We start from the raw sequence: 22,809 nt of genomic DNA on the forward strand, positions 1-22,809 counted from the left end.
AAACTACAAAAAATATGAGTGTCCTGTTCTGATGCTACCCGACATTACAAAATGGTGTAATTTTACGAGCAAAACTATGAAATAAATTGTTAATTAAATTTTATGAGCAAAACCGTGTAATAAATTGTTCCAATTTTAGTATATGTACCGCCGAAGCGAGTACAATAAATTGTTAGTTAAATTCATTATATCAAAAAATCGTATTCCGGTGTTTTGATTAATTTTCTACCAAACCATTAAAATTAATTTTTTAAATAAAAACTAATTAATTTTTAATCACAGTTAATTTGGTTTATATTAAAATAAGTATGTTGTAATTAATATAACGACAATAATACATGTAGTTTGAATAAAAATATGAGTGTCCGGTTCTTTTGTCTTCGACTGTACTCGATGCGACCCGACGAAAATCTGGACAGTGGGGATCGCAGAGCGTCGGGTAGGTTAGCGTGGCATAGCATCGGGTAGATGTGCACGGGGGTAATGCAACCTTATGGAAAATCAGAGTTTGGATTTGCGTCGGGTAGCGTCGGGTAGCATCGGGTAGCGTTGCATGGCGTCGCATCGGGTAAGTGTATTTCTGGCTTTATACGAAAAACTTATATTTTCTTAATTGAAGGTCAGGGGCCACGAGAAAAACTCCCAACGATCGCCCTTTTCTTATTGCAGTCTTTCGCCACTTTACTACCAGCCCATGCTGCGATACCAAAGAGAGACGAAAATAAAGTAAAAATAAAATTTTCATTACACCCTCGGCCGTAAATCGAAAAACCATATTTTAAGGGTTTTAGGTATATACCCTGAGATTTATAGAGAAGGGCGTAAAAGGGTATAATCCAGAGATTGGTTACCTTTGAAACCGACGGGTGGTCCGCAAAAATAATCTTCCATAAATCAAATACGCTTTGTCGTATAATCCCGTCTACTTAGTGTGTAAACCTAATTATATAATAAAATATAAAATAAATATTGTCTTTTACTATATTGGTTACAATAATCAAGGCTAACAAGCGATTGTGTCCGATCATCCTGGTCCGCCTAGTCTCGCTTGGTTCGCTGAAAGTAATATTAGACAAATCCAGAGAGGACATTAGGATAATAGCAGAATATCAACTAAGGTTTATCAACGTATTTAAAGAATTTAGAGAACAATTTCGTTTTTTATCTGTTCTAAAAAATACAACTTTACATGATAAATACCACTGATTTGCAAGAAAGGCATATAAAATTTTATTTAAGCTAATCATTCTCAGATCGGTCATTGACAGACCCGTTACGGCTCGCCGTCTTCAGAGTGTCTGTTCTTTATTTTCGTTCAGGGTTATAAAAAGGGTGAATCCATTTTTTCCCATATGCATTTTTTCCAATGTCGGGTTTAATCAACACTTAATAAATTTAATGATTTGACATGCCAAAAACCCACTATTCAATGCCTTACCTCCCATCATTATATATCAACCACTGAAGATGACGAGAAGGCTAAAAGCGTCTTAGAGAGAAAATCGGCGAGGACAATGTCGGGACGATATGATAAAATTAACCAAGGTTCAACACATCACAGACTTTAACAAAATATTTTAAACATGTATTATACAAGTTGAACTTGCGTAAAATAGAATAGTAATTGTTTTGAAAAATTTACGGAAAAAATGTCACTTTCTAAACTGCTCATGGAAGCTTAGTTGCATTTAAGCCAATTTTATTTTAAAAAAATGTTGCAAATAACTTTAAAGAAACCAAGCACTTTAGTTTACAAGAAAGGTTTATATGGCCCAGTGTTTTCAGGGGTTCACATGTAGTTTGTTTAGGGGTAAAAACAGGGAGATGTTAGAGTGCCTACTTATATTTATGAAGGTTTTCCTACGTCATATGGAAGCGTTAGTTTTCAAATAAATTTCTTCAAGTAAAATGCTTTACTTCTTCCAATTGACAACCCAAATACACCAATGAGATGAGGTTAGCCGAAATGAGTTTGATAAACAAAAGCTGCGAGAATGACAAGTCAACGACGATGGAGAACATTAAACAATATGTCACAGTAAAATATCTTAAAAGAATGTATTATAAGTTTAATTTTCCGAACACTAGAGAAAAATACGTTTTGAAGAATATAGAGAAAAGTTTGGCTTTCTGAAGTTGTAGTCGAAAGTGCAAATAGGTCGAAAATTATAGTTAACCAATCGTACAATATAGCAGATGGCTCGTTATCTTCAGTGATGAATACATTTTGTTTTGGATCAGGGTTATAAACAGGGTAAAGCAAGGCTCTGGTTTGTTTCAGTTTTCTGATGTGATTGGTGAGTTGGCTTATCCAGCTATTGGTATAAATGGGATTCATTCCTTTGCCATAACTTGGTAATAACCCAAAGATCGACCATTGAAGATGGCGAGAACAAACATGTGAGAAAAGGCAGGTCAGGATGATCGAAAATACCAAAATAATGTTCAACAAGACGCTTACGTCAAGACAATAGACAATCCATATATGTAGTGGTCTAAGTGACCATATTAATGATTTCAATGAATATGATTTTTTTGTAACGTCTTGGTTGAGATGAAAAAGTTACACGACCGGGATTCGAACCCACGACCTTCGGCTCAATCTCACGATAGCTTAAGTGGTTAAAGCAGTGCCGTATTGAACCGAAGGTCGTGGGTTCGAATACCGCTCATCACAATAACTTTCTCATCTCAACCAAGACGTTCCAGAAAAACAATAGGCAATATATGTTGAATTTGTACAAAATAGAACAAAAATACTTTAAAAGTATTTAGAGTAAAAATTCACTTTCTAAAACGGATCCAAAGTAAACGAATCGTAGCCATTTGTACTGAAGAACACACTTCTAAAGGTGGCCATTTCACGATCGCTCCTAGCAGTCCAAACGCCGATCCAAAAACCACGCCAATGGCAAAACTGAACTGGCGTGCCCGGCTGTGCCGAATATTCGACCGGTCCAAACTCCATCGCGCAACTCCAAATATCTACGGCGCGACGACGGCATGGCGCGTTCGTGAATGTAAAAACCCGCGTTTTTTGGCGCAGTCTCCGTCTTTCTGTCACTGATCAAACATCTCCGCCCTACATTCTTAAAAAGTGAAAAACGTTTCTTCTTTATTGGCAATGAGATCCAATCGAGAATTTATTGTTGAGGTGATTGAATTGTATGAAAATTTACTATGTTTATATGTTGGATAGTGGTGGACAATGATTACCACGATAGAAATAAAAGAAATTCAGTCCTCAACCAGTTGGTCGACGTTTTCAAAACAAAGGATACAAATGCAACGAGAGATGCGGTATTGATAACCCCTAATGCTGATCAGAAATCGTAGTAGAGAACTTAAGTTCTTTGTAGTTCATCCCTGTAGCAAGAAATCGTAATGTGGCTGCCAACCTATCATGTAGTGATGATTTCTCTCATGACTGTCTTTTGTTTTCTAATCAAGGGGGTAACAAGCTGGAGTAAATATAAATAAGACGTTAATCTTTTTTTTTTTTTTTTGTAAGGTTTTGGTTGAAATGAAAAAAAATAGTGTCACGAGGGGATTCGAATCCACGACATTCGGCTAAATACGCCGCTGCGCTAACCACTTGAGCTATGCTGACTTCGATAGTTCGATCCACTCGGGCACCAACTCCCCATCTCAACCTACAACCTTTCGAATTCTCTCTCTTTTTGCCATTTTTTGGTGTCGGAGAGGATCGAAGTCACGATAACTCAAGTGGTAGAGCAGCGGCGTATTTAGCCGAAGGCCATGGTTTCAGATCCCGCTCGTGGCACTAGCTTTTTCATTTCAACCAAAGCCTTACAAAAAAGATTAAATAATTGAAAGAAGTAATTTGGTCAATAGAACACTAAATATAATGAATAAATAAGACGTTTCATCTATCCTTAAATAGTTCCTCCAATCAGCGGGTTCAAGGGAAAGATATTTCATCAAATTGATGTGGGTATTACGTCTTCTGTTCAGGAGGCACTTCTTACACCGTTTCCCCTTCGATTTTTTGCTTTTAATATAAAAATAAACAGAAGCGAAGCACAAGAGATCGTCATCCCTTTTAAGAAGGTAACGACGTTCAGAGCGACTGGCTGTGGAGCGGTCGTGAATGCCCCCTCAAATTTCAGGCACTCCAAATGGAGCTGTACGGCTTGGCGCGGTTCCATTTGGAGTGATCGTGAATGGCCACCTTAACATTTTTTTATGTAATTGACAACATGTATTGTTAGCTATGTCGATTGTAGAAGCGTTACAATTTCTCGCGGTCTTCAGTGGTAGATCTGTACGGTAAACTGGATTGGGCAAGGCTCTGTCTAGAAGGATTTCTGAAGTATATTCTATTGTCAAAAGCGAACTATGTAGAAAAGAGTGTTCTTGATAAAAATTAGATAAATTAATTTCATTCTGTAACTGCTAATTTGTCCGTGACCTAGTATTTTCTGTTTACCTAGTATTTTTCTGTTTTCTGACAGAATGATATGTCAAGTAAAGATTTATTTTCTTATTGGTGTTTTAGCTATTGATGGTCATTATTCTTTTTATTATTATTGTTTAAAAAAAATTTTAGTCAGGTAGATTATTTATTTTCTACAATGAATGACGTGACTGGATGCAACGTCAACCTCTTTTCCTGTTTCTTGGATCCACCTATTCGTATTTCAAGGGCTAAACGAGGTCTAAACTAACAGGAGCATATTTTATTTAAAGTTTTCTTTTCCAAACTCTTCAACCAATCTAAACCTCGTTTCCGTACGATGTGGGTTCATGAATTTTACTGCGTTGATGATTGGGTTTCGATAAGGGCGGTGTTACCTTCGGCCCTCGGGGGTGTACAAGGAATTGGCGGCCTGAGAGGAAACCCAACAGCAATCCCGGAAACAGGATATTTTATTCAATAGAGATTTCTCTATTCCGCCTACATGATTTTATCTTCGTATAGTAATAACATTGTTTCTTCCTTTAAAAAATCGTAGAGATACAAAAAGTAGTATATTTATGAGAGATTTTAAACATAGCTGATTTTACATTCTATGAGCACAAGTTTAAATGGTAATTTTTAAAGCTATTATATTTCGTGATCCGATTGACCAAATAACATCTTTCAATTAATTAGTCTTTATGTACGGTATTGGTTGAAATGAAAAAGTTAGTGTCGCGAGCGGGACTCGAACACACCATCTTCGGCTAAATACACCGCTGCTCTAGCCATTTGACGATACTTGTCACGATAGCTCAAGCTCAGTATTGAGCCAAAGGTCGTGAGTTCAAATCCCCCTCGTGACACTAACTTTTTCATTTCAGCCAATACCTTACATAAAGATTAATTAATGGAAAGGTAATTTTTAAATTGGTCACCTTAAAGGATTTTGTTAAAAATAAAAATAAATAAACAGTAAATCATCTAGTTTAGACAAAACTGTGATAATCTTCTGTATCACTCAAATTTTTTTTTTTTTTTACGCTGGCATATTACCCATGAAGTTTTCTATTTTTATTTTACTGTCGAGCGTGATTGGCCGACCAGGGCCAGGTCCCCGTCGCGCGCCCGCACCACTCATTCAGCTCCATCATCTTCTCATCTTCTAAATTTTCATGGTTGAAGATAATCAAAAAGAAACGTTTATCGACTTTAGAAATCCATAGATTATGTTGAAAGCTGATGGATTGTTGCTTATTAGGACAGATTCTAAGTTTATTGGTTTGGAAATGTTTGGGACTTTGCTCAGATTTTTTAGCAGTTTGTCTCTTTCATTTTCATATTCTGGACATTCAAAAATTATGTGGGAAGGATTTGAAGGGCAATCGCAAGTGGAACAGTTCGGAGACGATGCCAAACCGATTCTCTTCTTGTAGCTACCCCATAGGCCATGATTTGTCTTCAGTCTAAAAATAGTAGAATAGAACTCCTTTGACATTCCTTCTAAGCTATCGCCTTCCGAAAACCATGGTTTTTTCTTGAGCTCAGAGAACAGTGACCTGTAACAATTGCCAACATTTGATGCGTTGTATTTTTCTTGCCACAGATTTCTACAAAACTTTTCCAAAAAGTTTTTCCCGTCATCTTTAGGAATTTTAATGTCAACGGTTGGACCTGATGTTGCAGCCTCCTTTGCAAGTGCGTCCACCGTTTCATTTTGCCATAAGCCTGCCTGCCCTTTCACCCAACACAATGCCACCCTTTTTTCCCATGATTTTTGTCCCAGGCATTTTCCTACAGATTTGGGCAAAAATATAGTTTCTGCATTTATATTCTGGGGTAATGTTATTTATCCTTTCTACAATGCTTCGACAGTCTGTGAGGTTACAAAATTTAGACCTAATTTTCGTATGTAATCGAGAGCGCTATCTATCGCAATTAGTTCTGCTGTATAAACATTGAAGTTGGAAGCGAATGTTGTTCCTTGTATTGATGTTTAGGGTCAAAAAAGGTATCACTCAATAAAGGTTATTCGTAAATTTCGCCATTTAAAAAGCTAGTTTTTTTGTTTTTTAAATAAGTAGTTCGGAATATAACTGTAAAGAACTCAATTTATCTGAGCTCCAAGATTCTAACTCAACTCCTGCCCCCGGGTAATAAGGAGATTGTGGAGATATCAGAAATAGTCGCGGCTCTTCGGCCCTCCCCTTCTAATTCAATTATGCAAATCCCATCTCCACGAGGAGGGACGAGGGAGAAATTGTTTAAAAGATCATCAAATATTGACGGCCAAAGCATTGGGGGAGGGATGACGGGGATCTGAGGATGCTTACTTTCTCTTTAGGCTTCTATATCTCTTCGGTGCCTCTAAAGGACAGAGAGAGAGAGGCTTGCTTATCAATATTCGACGCCACGGTTATCTAGCTTTCAAAAGATCGGTAAAACGTTCGTCTATTGGCATTAAGCTGCAAAAGGCTCACCCCTGATCGCTTATCAACAGTTTCAAAAATTTTAAAAAAACTTGGCATTCTTATCGAAATTACAAGTAATAAATTCATAGATGGACCAATAATGAACTATCAACACGAGCAAATAATGAGCGTGGATTATATTTACATAAGTAATTGGCGCATTAACCGCAAAATATTCTAAAAATGCGGCATAGACGAAGGTACTTAATATATTTTCAGTTCTTCAATAGACACGTAGATAATTTTATAAGTCTCTCAACGATGTAGTTTTATTTTTGAGCTCTTACGTCGTATTTCTCAGTTGAAGATTCTTTTTCCTTTATTATTTCAGAAGAATTGCTTATTGTAAACGGTCTTGATTCTAGAAATCTGATAATTTTCAACATATTACTGAAACTAGTACTAACGCGTACCATGTTTTGGGGATTGATTGATCTGCAAATATTCAATACATTTTGTGCCTAATCAGTGAAGGATTCCAGTTCAAACAGTTTATTTAGTATATTCTAAAATAACCAATAAATCAAAATGAAAAATTGAAATAATTATCACTAACATTTCATAAAACATTTTTGTTTTATTTTCTAAATTCGGCTCCTTTTAGAAAGGGGGAAAATGCTGCCTTGCAGAACAATAAATATGCCGTGATTTGGTATTGGTGAAGTTTATTCAGCTTAAAAAACTAGCAAAAATTCATTAGGTAAGTGTTTTTAATTTTTGAAAATTTTTTATTAGATTATTTAAGAATAAAGTGGTAAAAGCTCTTTTATATAGATGTGTGTGGTGATTAGTGACCATTAATCGATATTTATTTAGAAATCGTGAGATGCGGTCTGGTGTGATGTAGGTTTCAGAAAAACATTTTCTTTATCGTGCCAACGTTTCGATCTTTATTGAGATCATCTTCAGGGCTCAAAGTGTTTGTCTTCGTCGTCAGGACACGCAACAATGACACAATTACACAGAAGACAAACATTTTATAAATGATATTTGAAAATTCCAAAATGACTTGTGCTTCAAGTATGCCCCCAAATCAAAATTTAAAGAGGAAAAGAAATAAATAAAAAATTTGGAACATAAAAAATCGCTTTTATTATAAAAATAAAATAAAATAAGAAACTGCTCTGAAGTAAAATGAAAAGAATGACACCACAGGAAAAATGAACATAATTGCTCTCTTAGCATGAATAAAATATATAAAGCTCTTTTAAAACCTATTTTAATAATTTTATTAAACAAAAATTTATCTTTTGTTTAATGAAAGGAGCGGGCGCACTCCCAGAAGATGGAAAGGGAAATGATTTTCTTTTCACAGAAAAAAAGGGAATTGACTCACCGGATGATAGCAAGTACTTTCATGGAGCTCCCAACTCGGAATGCCCTTTTGTTTTTATTTTCTTGCAACGCCCTATAGATAGGGAATCCGATGGATCATGGGAGAGATTGGAATGCGCCTCTGACAATTTTATTTATTTAAATTGGTGAAATGAGATTTTTTTTAAATATTTGGTCTTTACAACTTTGAGCCCTGAAGATGATCTCAATAAAAGATCGAAACGTTGGCACGATAAAGAAAATGTTTTTCTGAAACCTACATCACACCAGACCGCATCTCACGATTTCTAAATAAATATCTTTTATATAGGTTCTTTAATCGCAATTTCAGAACTTTAATGCACACTCAAAGAGAACAGAAACCTGTCACTCAACTTTGGTTATTTCGAACTTATCTTTTTATGGTTATATTATTACACCATACTAATTAGTAAAAACCTCAAAAATGCATAATCAGCAATTTGGGAAGAGTCGAAAGTACATAAACATTTTTCTATAAAAAAAGGTAATTCAGTGCAAATTTTTTTGTAACAGCGACTGGATGTAATGAGGTATAGGAAAAGAAACATTTTGTAGCAAACAACATACTTCAAAGACGAGTAGATCGAACAGAAAGCACAATTTATCGAATACAACGCCATTAAAATCATTTAAACTTTTATACCAATTGATTTGAATTTTAAAAAGATGTTTTTCAAGGTCAAACAACCCAAACAAAGCATACACGAGTACGGGGAATGAAATTAAACATCTTCAATGAAAACAAGCATAAAACAAACAATGATAATTTGTAGAATATTATGAAATTAAAAACCTCTCTAACTTATGCCTCGTTGGAGTGATTTTATGGTTTAAACAGCAGTGTAAAAATAAACTCAATAATGCGTTAACATCAACGTGGAGCGAGTATTCAAAGAAAAATAAACATTGTCCAGCAAACATCGGCTTGAAAAAAGACATTACAATATTTTACAATTTAAGCCGATTTTATTTGTTCTAAAACAATGATTTTTTTTCTGGGTGTAGAAACCTCATTAATTAATAAACAACAACATAGTCTTATGATTTAAAGAATAATATATATTGTCAAGCAAGCATTAGTTTGTTTAAAAGAGCAAGGATAATCTAATGAAATGCCATTAAATGATTTTCATATTGGTATGTTCAATTTTGAGAAAGAAAGGTTTCCAACGCTGCAAAACCTCATGTATATGATATATTTAACATTTTATGTTCCACAACTTATTGAAACTTGTCAAAAGATCTCTATTTGTAAAATATCCCATGCTAGTTACCGAGTATAAACCATTGTACTCTATAAGTTTAACACCCTCCATATATAAAAGTAACAGCAAATAGTCTAAATAATTTGCTGGAATCGTGAGAAGCGGTCAAGAATGAGGCAGTTTAGAAAAACACCTTTTCATTTGTTTGCTTACGTTTCGACCATTATTCGGGTCATCATCAGGGCATAAAGTTTGGTGTCATATTGGGTTCGTATGAAATTGTTGAGAAATTGACGAAATCTCATACAAAACCAATATGACACCACAGGAATAGCACCGCATTTTATATACTGAAGATGGCCCGAATAAAGGTCGAAACGACGGTAAAAAATGAAAAAGGTTTTTCTAAACTACCTCATTCTTGACCGTTCCTTATGACTCCAATAAAATGTTAAAAAACCGGTCACTACAAAAACACAATCTAATGGACATGGAATTCTTTAGAAAGCATTCTCAAGTTGGTGATTTTCTATCTTAGCAATTATTTAAGTAATACTAAATGTTTTTCATTATATCATGAAAAGCAATCCCACTAAAGGGGAGAAATATTGTCCAACTCTTCACTAAAGAGAACCTTTTGTTTAAAATACTTGCCACTCCCATTCTTATGAGAGTTTTCGTTTCAATTAGAGTTTCCTCGGCCTTTCTCCGGCGGTAACATGAGCCCGGAGGCTTGTAAAACCACGACTTAGAGTGGACCATTAGATGTTGCATTTGTCTCTGTCAGGGACATGAAGAGAGCCCCTGGGGTGGGATTTTAATGAAGGGGCGGACTCGAAGCGGTCCGCCGCGCCTCGCCGTTCTAATTCCAAAAAAACATCCCTCGAATACTTGTTACATAGACGGGAAACAGAACTTGGCAAACTTTTTGCCTCTCGCCACTCCTTCCTGCGACAGTAATCAATACCGATGTAATCCTGTTGTGTGTAATTTAACTAAACCAGCAGTGAAAGCGTATGTTTTTATCACTTCTGCTGGGTACGACACAACAGACAGTAGTATAATTCTATTTTGAACAATGTCCAATCTTTGAGCCAAAAGTTTGTACTATTCAATATCATAATAGGAAAAACATTTCACAGAAAAATTTAATATGGGAAAATCTGAGCAATCTGAACTGTAGCAATACACCTGGACAGGAAAGGCACTTAGTCAAGGTTAAGGCAAATGTATCCTGCCACAAAACTTTAATTAATTTTAACGTTAATTGGTCACGTCCGACTCAATTTTTCAAGGAGTTTCAAACTTTGGGAGATTCATACCTGGTAGAAAAACATCCCTGGGCCTGGCCAGGCAGAAAGGTTTCATCAACAAAAAGGTATAGCTAAACTGACAAACAATACAAAACTTATTTGTTTGGTTATAAGCCTGGTCAGCTTAACTTTACCCTTTTTTCTCTCCTCAATATGTTCGATGGTTTTTACCAGTCATAAAATTCGGACAAATTGAATTTTTCTTAAGCACGCCTCTAGTTATCCTACCTAATGCTGCATCTTTTGTTTTATACCCGTACTGCAGTTTTCACCTCTTTCCAATTTGTCTTGTGCACTTGGTAAGGGACCTGCCGAATAACTTGAGATGATTTACTTTCATAAATAACGTAAGTCCTTCTCCATTTGTTTAAATTTAATTTAGTTTTATTTGTTTCATTATCATATGTCTGGTCCTCCGGGCCGGATAATTAAAATTTAAAAGTTTAATGATTTGAATGATTTTGGAAGGATTCAGTCAATTTTGTAAAAGACCGAAAGTCTTCCCTCCACCTCTAACCATCCTACGGGAACCTACCTCTCGACCTGATCACCCTCCTTCACGGAGGGAAAAGGTCACGCGCTGAGACACATTCGGTTTTGAACATCACATATTCAAACGTTTAATTTTGCGAGACGTTAAAATTCCAATTTTTTTTCATTTCTATACCATTCTTTCATCCATCTCGATCTTCAGTTTCCGAAAAAAGTTTTAATTTAATTCTAATTTAATTCGCCAGAGGTCACGATGGCCAAGTGGTAAAGTAGCGTCGTATCTAGCCGAAGGTCGTGGGTTCGAATCCCGCTCGTGACACTGACTTTTTTATCTCAACTAAAAACCTTAATTAATTGAATTTTAATTTAATTTTCCTCTCCCCTTTTCTTCTATATTTGAAACATTACATGCTGCAGCATGACATGAAAAAAAGGGTCATGCAAGTCTGTTAATGTACAAGATCTACTGAATATGATTTTTAAAATATTTAGAGTAGAAGAAGGAATACAAGGATTTTAGTTAAGATAAAAAAGCCAGCTTCACGAGCGGGATTCGAACCCACGATCTTCGGCTAGATACGCAGATGCCCTACCACTTGAGCTATTCGTGACCTCGATCCACTCGGACACTAACTTCCCATCTCAACCCCACCTTTTGAATTTCCTCCCCTTTTTACCATGTATCTCAACTAAAAACCTTAATTAATTGGAAGATATTAATTGGTCAAGCGGACCAAGAAAACTAGTGAATTTAAAAAGAATACAAAAGAATGCCAGCCGAAAGTATTGTACACCTAAGGGCAGGCAGAGAAGGCTTCGTCAACAATCTTACTTAGCTTACAACACAATTTCACTAATTTCGTGGTCCGCTTGACCAATTAATATATTTCAATTAATTCAGGTTTTCAGTTGAGATAAAAAAGTCAATGGCACGAGCGAAGATGACTGAAGATGACCCGAATAAAGGTCGAAATATCGGCAAAAAAATTAAAATGGTGTTTTTCTAAACTAACTAATTTTTGACGACTCTTCATGACTTCAACAAAAAAATACTATTTTATTTCTTATAAGACGTAGAAAAAAAGGAAAACCAACAACTGATGTTCCCGAGTGGTGTATCATATCTATCTAGTAAAAAAAAAAAAAAAAAAACTGTTGAAAGCTCTTCTCCTTTTGCTCGCAAAAGTTAATGGTATTTTGAGATTTATTTTATTCACGTTGTGTATTCTAACACAACGGTTTCGAATCCCGCTCGTGCCATTGACTTTTCTTTCTCAACTAAAAACCTTAATTAATTGTATTACAACATAATATCTGATGCAGCAAAACCGGACACAAAATGGACTAATAATGCAAATCTGTTAACTGGACATTGCAAACTCAACACGTATTTGGAAGTATTGAGAGTAGAAAGGGAATCTTTGGCAAAAGGACTAAATTATGTACTCATACCTGACGGTAGAACACCCAAGGAAAGAGGAAGGCAGTAGACTTCGTCAAGTTACAACGCTCTTGATGCCACATAAAACAATAAAACTGAATTAATCCAGGCCTCTTAACTGGACGTTGACAACATTGCCGTCCCAATAGGAATTTGTGGAAAAATAGGCGGAAGGATAGTTGCCAAAATAATCAAATTAATAGCACAGACCTTGTGGAACAACACAGGACAGAATATAAAGAATGTTGACATGAAGGCATAATAAAAGTTGTCTCCATTGTCTACTCAAAAGCTGAATTTAGAAAATATTAATGAGAGCCACTATTGATTGTAAAAAAAGTCTGAAGATAGATAGTGCGCTATAACACATAGCAAGAGGACCTGATGGCACAAATTGTAAGGATTTTAGCCACGTTAAGCTGTTAGCCTGCATAGAACTCGGTAATTATACATAATGGGTCAAGGATTTATTGTTCATTTTATAAAAAGCAGGTTAGTGGCAGAATCAAAAAAGGACATAATACGAGGAAAGACCGATTATCATTAGGCCTTAACCTCTTTTCTTTAAATCAATACGCTTGAAACTAAAATACATTGAGCATCGGTTATGAGTCAGCCCGATACAGGAATAGCATCGGAATCGATTGTTCGGTTATATTTTAATCGCGGACTTTCGGGTTGGTCCTTTTTGCGTTCTGCGTTCCACGATACGCTGTCCCATCTCCCTATCAGCTACATCAAAGAAAAAACCTCGTCGTGATCCATATTTTAATTTGCTTGAGAGTTGGAGGAAAATTTTTTATGAAAAGACGTTATGAGGGATTATCACAACTGGAGCCTGATTTCAGGCTGAATGCTAAATTTTCCGCCATTCGTATAAAGGAGAAAAGAATCTCTTAATTATACCGGCAATGATACTCCGTGGGGAAAAAAATTGTATTCAGTGGCACGAAACAAACCACGCTTTTCAAAAGTGACAAGAAATGGTATAAGTAAAATATACGAACTGATAAATCAAAAGCAAAGGATTTAGAGCATAAATACAAATACATCAATTTACCTACGCAAATATTTATCTAATCATCCACAAAGAGACTCCACTACCATTACCGACTGAAGATTTAGCTCGGAAACATTTAGCGCTCTCTAAAATATCCGTGTTGAATCCTCCAAATTTATTTCAACCGAATGAACGTTACGTCTGTCAGACACGTTTATGCTTCTCGTCATATTCAGTGCTGCGTATGTATGATTTCTGTTTACTCGGGCTGTTATTTTTAAATTGTAAGACCACCACGTACGGCTAGTGGGGTGATGTACCTGCTTGTTCATTTGAGATTAATTTACTATGCATAGCCTCATTGTTTTTGGTTCGTCATAAAGGTTTAGGCTTCTCGTCACCTTCAGTAGGAGGTGAATAATTTCTAGTTAATTGGAACTTAGGTTTTAAATTATAAGACGTTCTCCAGTGAGTTGACGAATTTGCAGTTTGTTCATTTTAAATTATTTTCCTACGCACATCCTCTCTATTTTGGTCCTAGTTGTCGTCAGTATATATTAGTTTCAGATTAATGTGGGGCCTTTATTTTTAAATTGTAAGACGTGCAGGTGGTGCTTCCCAGCGTGATGAACCTATAGTTTGGTCATTTGAGATTATTTTGTTATACCTATCTTCATTGTTTTGTTGAAGGAGTTTGGAAAAACGTGATTTCTGAGTGTGCTTGAAGGAAATCTATGTAGTCCAGTTAAAACTTTAAATACTAATTTCTATCCGGTCTTCATTACAGAATCGACTAGGTAAACCTCAATGAAGAAAACGCTGAGTATCAAGTGGTCGGAAAATTGGGTTCCCTAGATGGGACGAATTCGGGCAGGATAATTACACCATCCACGTAGGAATGAGGCAATAAAGACATCAACCAGTGACAGGAGCAGGAGTTCCGGCTTAAATTAACCCTCATCTCCCCGCCTCTTTTTTATTTTATTTTATCGCACGGAAAACTCCCAACGGGAATTTGCCGACCGCCCCTTTTTTTAGGGAATAAAATATGCCGCGGTTCAGGTAGATAAACCCAGCTGATTACGGGTCCTCTTTTTGTCAACTCAGGTTTTACTTTTAGTTTTATTATTTGGAGAAGTACGAAATGGTAAGCAAAACGTTTTAACAAAAAAATCCGTAAAAATAATTCCTTCCAGAAGGTTGTACAAGAGTTTAAAATGTTAACGTCTTGATTCAATATGACAATTTTAAAATTTTCATTGGAGTACTACACAGAAACGGTAACATCCGTGAATAAAGTTTTAATAACTGCATTTTATTCAGTTTAATGACATGCACAAAATATAAATTAAAGTATAAGCAGCCTTTAAATATAAAAAAAAAACATTTTCCAGGATTAATTATTTCTAATTCTTCCAACCAAAGTTAAAAATTTGATGGCTTATTTTAATCACATGAATTAAAGTAGTGAAATAGAAGATCGTATTAAACTGGTAGAATCCATCAAATTGTACAACTAATTGCATACATAAATCTAATAAATTTCCAAAATATGCAGAAATTAAATATTTTTATTGTCTCGGAAAATAAAGATTAACTATATTTTATAAGATGAGTCGGGTTTGGGCGTAACAATCAATTACGGCAAAGCGAACGTCGGTAAAATTTCGGAAAATTGAATCAAATTTGAACAAATGATAAGTAAATAGGCCACAAAAAAGTAAAAATAATAAAAACATGTATGAAAAAGACCAAATTATCGTCAGTTTGGCAAGGAGTTGTCGTGGAAAATATCATGGTAAACGTTTACCCCGGGACAAAAAGTGGTCTCCATATTATAATCACAGAAGGACATGCTGTTTCAGAATGGTCGACCACCGACCGCAACATATCGTCCTGAGAACAGTTTTCGGTCGAAGAATGTAATTAAACTTCTAACAACAGACGTTAATACCTGTTTTTGCGGATGTCTTTGTAAAACAATGTTTATTTATTTAAACAATTCAGCCTTAGTAAAATATAATTGGCAATAACCTGTATAACAAATTAGAAGAAGATTAATTAGGTGAATAAAAAAGAAAACTTTCGGTTCTTTCGTCCAATTAGCTTTCATATTTGGACAATTTAATTAAATCCATTTTTCACTACTTGTTTATATGGTTCTTCTTTCTTAAATAACAGTGACCGGTTCATTGGACATCTGTTCTGTTAACATTTTTCTTACACCTTTCTAGTTTGCCTATTTGTACTATAGTTTATTATAAAAACCGATCAAGGATGAAATCAGTTGAAAAAAACATGCATGATCTTGGTCGAGCTTTGGAAAAATTATTGCATTCATTAGGACGTTGAAATTTAAGTAATAATGTAAAGTAATAATAAATATATTCACAACATTTTCATGCGTATGACAAGGAGACGAAAATGATCGAAAAGGTATATATAAAGTACACGATTTATATATCTTACAAAAAAGAAAAAAAAGTCCTGATGAATTATAATCCTCGAAAGTTGGACATAGGAACTGAGAGTTTTCTTTCAAAATCTTAACCCCCTGATTTTTAAAATAATATTTTAAAATTAAAATTAAAATTTTAGATTTTCCTCATCCCTAGAGTTTTTTAATATATAGTCAGAATAGTTTCCATTTTGGTTTACGAAGCTCTGAATTGTTCAAACAAATATCGAAATTTTTTAAATACATTTATTTGTTAATATTTCAATTTATTACGTAAAATTTTAAAGTCCTGATGGATGAGATATATTCATGGAAAGCAAAGAATTAACTGATTTTTTCCATCTAATTTGTCTTATCTTTTATCGTTTTTAATACTAACATGTTTACCATCAAGTATGACTTTTTTCGATGGAGTGTATCTTTCGAACTGACCACAACTTAGCTATTAACGAATATATACTCTTCATCAGGACTTTGAATCTTTAACTAAATATTTTAAAGGTTAATAAATCTACACAACTATTTAAAATTTTAAAATAGATAGTAAATATTTCAAATATGTACGAAATTCAAAACTAAATTTTCAAAACCTGAATTTCAAATTCGTAAAAAGATTCTATTATTCCAATTTGTTAATGTTTGCAATTATTGGTGAAAGTTTCAAATTCCTGATGATGATGAAGTATTCCTCGAAAACTCCACAAAACTGAAGGTTTTGGTTTTTTCGTCTTATTCCTGATGGTTTTTAATATAAAATCTGTACTGATATATATGATTATTTAGTGAGAGTCTTCTTTCCAATTTGCTATATCCCTGATAGTATTTTATATATGATTTTTTTTATTGGGTGTCTTCTTTCTAATTGGTCTCTACCCCAATCTTTTTTTAAAGTACAATTTACGTTAAAGGCCGTTGATACACTCGACAACATGTTTTTACTTTATCAAGCATTGAAACATTTTATTATCCCCGAGCTCTGTTTCTCAAGCATTTATAGTTTATTTTATATTAAGCAATTTTAATGACTGCTAAATCCTGAGAGGGAAAAGTATATTGTTAAAATAATTCATAATTTTTTTTTTTATAAATAGTAAAACATGAAATCTCTAAAAATCTTAAGAATAAAATAAATGCTATCTTCAGGTAGCCCTTATTCCTGTAATTTTAGAAATTTTCATATAAATTATAAATATAAGATCTTACGTAGATGTAGATCTTAAAGCACCCCAATTTTTGATAAAAATGTCAATATTAACAATAACTATAGAGGAAATTCGAGTAGAGAGTAACTTGACACGGCAGTAGTTACATAAATGTAACTAAAGGAAGGTAGATTTTTTAAAAAAATTAGAAAAGTGTTAACTTTTTCGCAATTCAGTCCCATTCTTTCATTGGGTTTTGTTGATTCTACTGACAAACAAAAGGCATAAATATAACAGTTGAGGGCCCCCTTTTATTCTTAAGAACTCGAAGATTTTACTATTAAAAAGTCAATGTTGACAATAACGTATTCAATTAAGGAAGAAACAAACAAAATATTTAATCTCCTTGCAGCCACAGGTTGTTAAAATGAAAATCAAATGTATGATTAATTGTAAGTGTAAAATTAGTCGGACAACCTACATTTTTAAATGTTGTTTTCGATAATCTCCAGGTACATAACACGACTGATCTGGGAAACGGAGATCGGGCGAAGGTACGTGTTGAAACCTGTGAAGCGACTGAGCGGCTCTCGGAAGGGGGTTGTTTCCTGCGATCGGGGTGGGAAGGAAAGGCCTGCGCTTTGGCCGCTGCCAAGTAGTCAACAAGTTGGGGACTTAATTTAGTCAAAATACATTTTACCTAGACGATCTGCAAAAGGGGAAAGTTTGCCCAATTTTCCAAATGAAAAAGGGGTGAGATAAGCACACAAGGTTCTACGTAAGGGGTAAGAATTTTTTATGGAAGATTTAAGGATCCTCGGGTATTTTCAAAATTGAAAATGTTTCACGTCTCTCGCTATTAATTTTATAGGAAATAAAAATACAGAAAAATTTGTCCCTTGCGTTCAGGAAAAGTTGAATGGTCTGAAATGCGCATGAAATATTAACCTAACAAAATGTTATGATAGAAATCCATTATATTATTATGTTTAATGGTCTAATTAACCAAATTACTTGGTGGATTGGAACCCACGACCTTCGGCCGGTTGGGTTCGAATTCCGCTCGTGACACTAACTTTTTCATTTCAACCACGACCTTAAATAAAAAGAATAATTAATTAGAAATAAGTAGAAATGTTAAAATAAAACAGATTTCCCTTCTCATAGAAATAAGTAGAAATGTTAAAATAAAACAGATTTTCCTTGTCATTTAAGAAATATACAGTTAAGTTCCGAAGCAGTAAGTACGAACATATTACAATTATCAAGATATGCAAACCATAAGAGAAAATTGGAAAATCAAAACCAAATTGAATTCCAAGCAAGATTTATTAAGTTATTTCCTGTGATTAAATTATAAATAGAAATGTTTTGACCAAATGAAATAAATATGAATTTATATAAGTTCATATAAATTGTCGAAATGTGGAAACTAACCAGTGAAATACATATACAGGGTGTTACAGGGTTAAATGTCAATACTGCCATGGTGGTTTCAGAAAATAAAATGTAGTTCAGTGCGATCAAAACGAGGTTTCTAGCTTGCCTGTTTCCTGTGATTTTAATCTGAAATCGGATTTTTTTGCATGCCATTTTAGATACAAATAATAAATGTTAGCATTAAAAATAGGACGTGTACCTTGGGTCTGATATCACGTTTTTCAACCATGCAAAAGATATTTCGCTAAGAAAAGTTCTAAAAAACGTAAAAGTGAGTACGCCCTTGGAATACTTAAAAAATAAGGCAACTTTGGAGAAATCCCCAAACATTTTTATGGAAAAGTGATTTCACGAGCCACCATTAAGTATTTTAACATTTGGTTTTGCCATTACGTATTCTTTGAGTAGCTACTATGTCTTCTGTCTGTACTTAAACGCGAATTTTTCGACAGAAATGTTATCTTGTGGAATTTAATATAGTTTGCGAAATAAAAATCAGTTTTGTATTTTAATAACACTAAAGTTGAGAATTTACGACATTATCTATTAAAAAAAAATCTGATTTTAGACTAAAATCTCAAAAATGTTAATATCTCATGAAATAATCACGGTAGAAACTTCGTTCTGGTGGCACTGGACTACGCTTTATTTAATGAATCTACCATGGCAGTATTGAAATTTAACCCAGATATACCCTGTAAAATTTAAATTAAGCCAATTAAATGACAAATTTATTTAGAAATCGTGAGATGCTGTCTGGTGTGATGTAGGTTTCTGAAAAACATTTTCTTTATCGTGCCAACGTTTCGATCTTTATTGAGATCATCTTCAGAGCTCAAAGTGTTTTTCTTCTGTGTAATTGTGCCATTCTTGCGTGTCGTGTCGAGAGTGCCCAAATAAAACAGTTGTTCATTGTTATTTCAAACAAACACAGTTTTGAACAAGCCATGAAACATTAATATAATAATACTGTCTAATTAGCGATAAAAGTACCGATTCGCCTTGAATTATAACATTATATTTTTAAAAAATTATTATTATTAATGGATACGAATACACAAAAAACTATATTATCGAATGTAGCTGGTATGTTTGATCTGATACCGTGACATCTCAAATTACGAATAGATGTTCATACTTTTTAACCTTTTAACTTTTTTTTTTAAGTGAAGTTTCAAGTCTGTATTTGGTAGTATTAAAAAACGATATAATAAAATGAAGCCAATCAACTAGAAAACACTCGGTTTCTTCGTCTAGCTTTCGAAGAATATATCCCCTGTATTGCAGTTTTAATTAATTATTTACGAGAACAACGAATATGCACATCTATTTATAATTTTAAAAATGGCTAAGTACGGTTATACGAGAGATGATTCTCGGAAAGCAATTTCATAGGAATGTCATAAAAAAAACTATATCCTAGAAAAGATGTGTGTTTTTATATGACGAATATTGATTACAACCAGCATCGGTTCAGTTGATCGGTTTTGATTATAAAAATAGCAACTAGGGGGCGTCGGTGACCGGTTTAGGCGTTGACACGGCGCTCATCCCTGAAAGGTAAAGGTCCGGGGTTCGAATCCAGCAGCCCTGCATTTGAACCCGACATAGAAATGGACTTTTTTTCAAAAACACCGGCACCCTGAGGGTTTATATGACCTATAATGTTGCGAACTCTCATAAAAAAGTAATAATAATTAATCTCTTCTAGTGCTTTCAACAAAAAAATGAAAATAGTAAGGTTTTTTTAATAACCTCAATCACATATCTATAACTGGGAGTAGTTATAAAAAAACCGATTTAAAAAAACACTAATAAGGTATTCACTAATTTCGTGGTCTGCTTGACCAATTAATATATTAAAATTAATTAAGGTTTTTAGTTGAGATAAAAAAGTCAATGGCACGAGCTATCGTGACCTCGATCCACTCAAAAGGTGGGGTTGAGATAGGAAGTTGGCGTCCGAGTGGATCGAGGTCACGATAGCTCAAGTGGTAGAGCAGCAACGTATCTAGCCGAAGGTCGAGGGTTCGAATCCCGCTCGTGCCATTGACTTTTTTATCTCAACTAAAAACCTTAATTAATACTAATAAGGAAGTTGGTTGGGGAGGTGACGATCTCTTGAGAATCTGGCTTAAGGGGGATACAAGCGATCCAGCCGCATAACGGGGTAGGTTAACTCCCGTGAGATATAGACTCTAGAGTCAGCAAATCGGGGCGTGACAACCCTTCGGAGTGAAAGTCCAAAAAGGTCTTAAATTCCGGCATAATTTTTTGCATTCAACTCCTCCGGAACACCGTTGTAGTTTGTACTTATATATCACAAAACATTGTCGTAAATGTAAATATTGTACAAAAAATAAAGCATTTTTGGGATGGATATTTAAACCAGGGGTGTTCGTTCAAATTAAAAGAAGGAAGAAAATAAGTATAACTTTTTCTAGATTTCCCGTCGTGATCAAACCTATTTCCTAACTTTAAATTTAAGCCTAAGTTTTCAACCCATATGGATGATGGTGATGTATCGGAAGAAAAGAATAACTTTTGGAGCACCACTTCATTGAATAACATCATCAACAACCCTCTTATCAAATCTGTTGTCAGTATGAAATTTACCAAATGTTCTAACATTTTTATCTTATTATCTTTATCTCTTATTAATTATATGAATATGAGAATTTATAAGCACTCAGTGACACTCGAAGGTCTCTTGCACATTTTTGCACGCGGGTATGGGTCTTAACGTATAAAACTGAATAATAAACTCACTAAAACCCTTTAATGAATATTTAAAAATTATCTAATTAAAAATAAATGAGTTTGTTAAAAAAAAACAAGATCTCGCAAAAATAAAGTGTAGGTAGTTTAATAAAGATACAGTTTTCTTGTTGTACGTACCACATGGTTATTTCCATAGTTATTTGTAATTAGAATATTATCGTTATTATGATTATTACTAATATAAAAAAGATAGACGTATTTTTGCGCAAATGGCATCATTTCAAATTAAGGGACGGATTTCGTGCCTTATTGGCTCAGCTAACCTCTCGCTTGCAAGTTACCTTCTTCGACATACGTCCAATGAATTACCTCGGGCATTTCTGCAGGATCAGCCTTCAAATGATCCCAGAAAAACAACGACACGTGCAGGTTTTTAGCGAATACCGAAAAGTTTTATTTGTCAGGATGAGTTGATGAGTTCGTCCTGTTGTTTAAGTCACACCACCAAACGTTACACCTTGTATCTTCAAGGCTTGTTCTTATTTAAGGTTCTGAACTTAAGCCTTCTGTGACATACAACAAGCGACAGAAAAATTTTCTTTATTACAAATAAATGGTGCTAGCTAAAATAAGAAACTACCAACACCAAAACAAGCAAGCTGTAGAACCAACACCATATCCAGTAATTTGTAAGGCTCGCACAGCCTCCTAAATTAATGAATTAATATCCATTTGTTCTACAAATTCGAACACATGATGGGCCAGTGAATGTAAGAAGACAGAAAAAGTGAAATATCTCTGAAATATTGGCTGTATTCGATTCTATTGTTTTAGGTATATATTATGTTTCTTTTGGATATACAATTCTATGGTTAATAAAATACTACCGTTTTAGCAATTTACGTCATTTAACTGCAGTTACATGTATACATAATTTTACAATGCTATGAAACTAATCCTGGCTCTATGTAATTCTTTTTATTTACTTCACCAGAATTTTTTTTAAATTTTTTAATGAATTTTGGAGTATGGACACAAAAGTTTACTGAAAATTTGTTGTACAACCGCAATTATTTTTTTTATTCGTACCAATCATAGATTCTAAGAGATTAGTTGATACCGAAGAAGATTTTTGATACATTTATTTAAATAATGTACGTACGGGTATGTCTTCGCTCGTGGGTTGTTCATTACTCAAATGCTTCGTGGAGTGAGATACTCACTGAAGATGGCGCAATGCCGAAACGCGTTTGAGTAGTTCAACAAACCCGCGTGTGAAGACGGACCCAAAAATTGCCCCAACGCCAATACCGATTCGCAGATGAACATTCAACATCAACTCAAACAGGA

The 22,809-nt window shown here is 34.4% G+C and overlaps 1 protein-coding gene across 15 annotated transcripts in view; it reads right to left on the bottom strand.

Moving 5' to 3' along the window:
- LOC106674408 (disks large 1 tumor suppressor protein) overlaps positions 1-22,809 on the bottom strand; it is a 565,060-nt gene that overhangs the window by 143,763 nt on the left and 398,488 nt on the right. The gene's annotated exons all lie outside the window — the stretch shown is intronic.

This window comes from Cimex lectularius, unplaced genomic scaffold, assembly GCF_000648675.2.
Source record: "Cimex lectularius strain Harlan isolate CLEC.00 unplaced genomic scaffold, Clec_2.1 scaffold81, whole genome shotgun sequence".
Lineage (NCBI taxonomy): Eukaryota > Metazoa > Arthropoda > Insecta > Hemiptera > Cimicidae > Cimex > Cimex lectularius.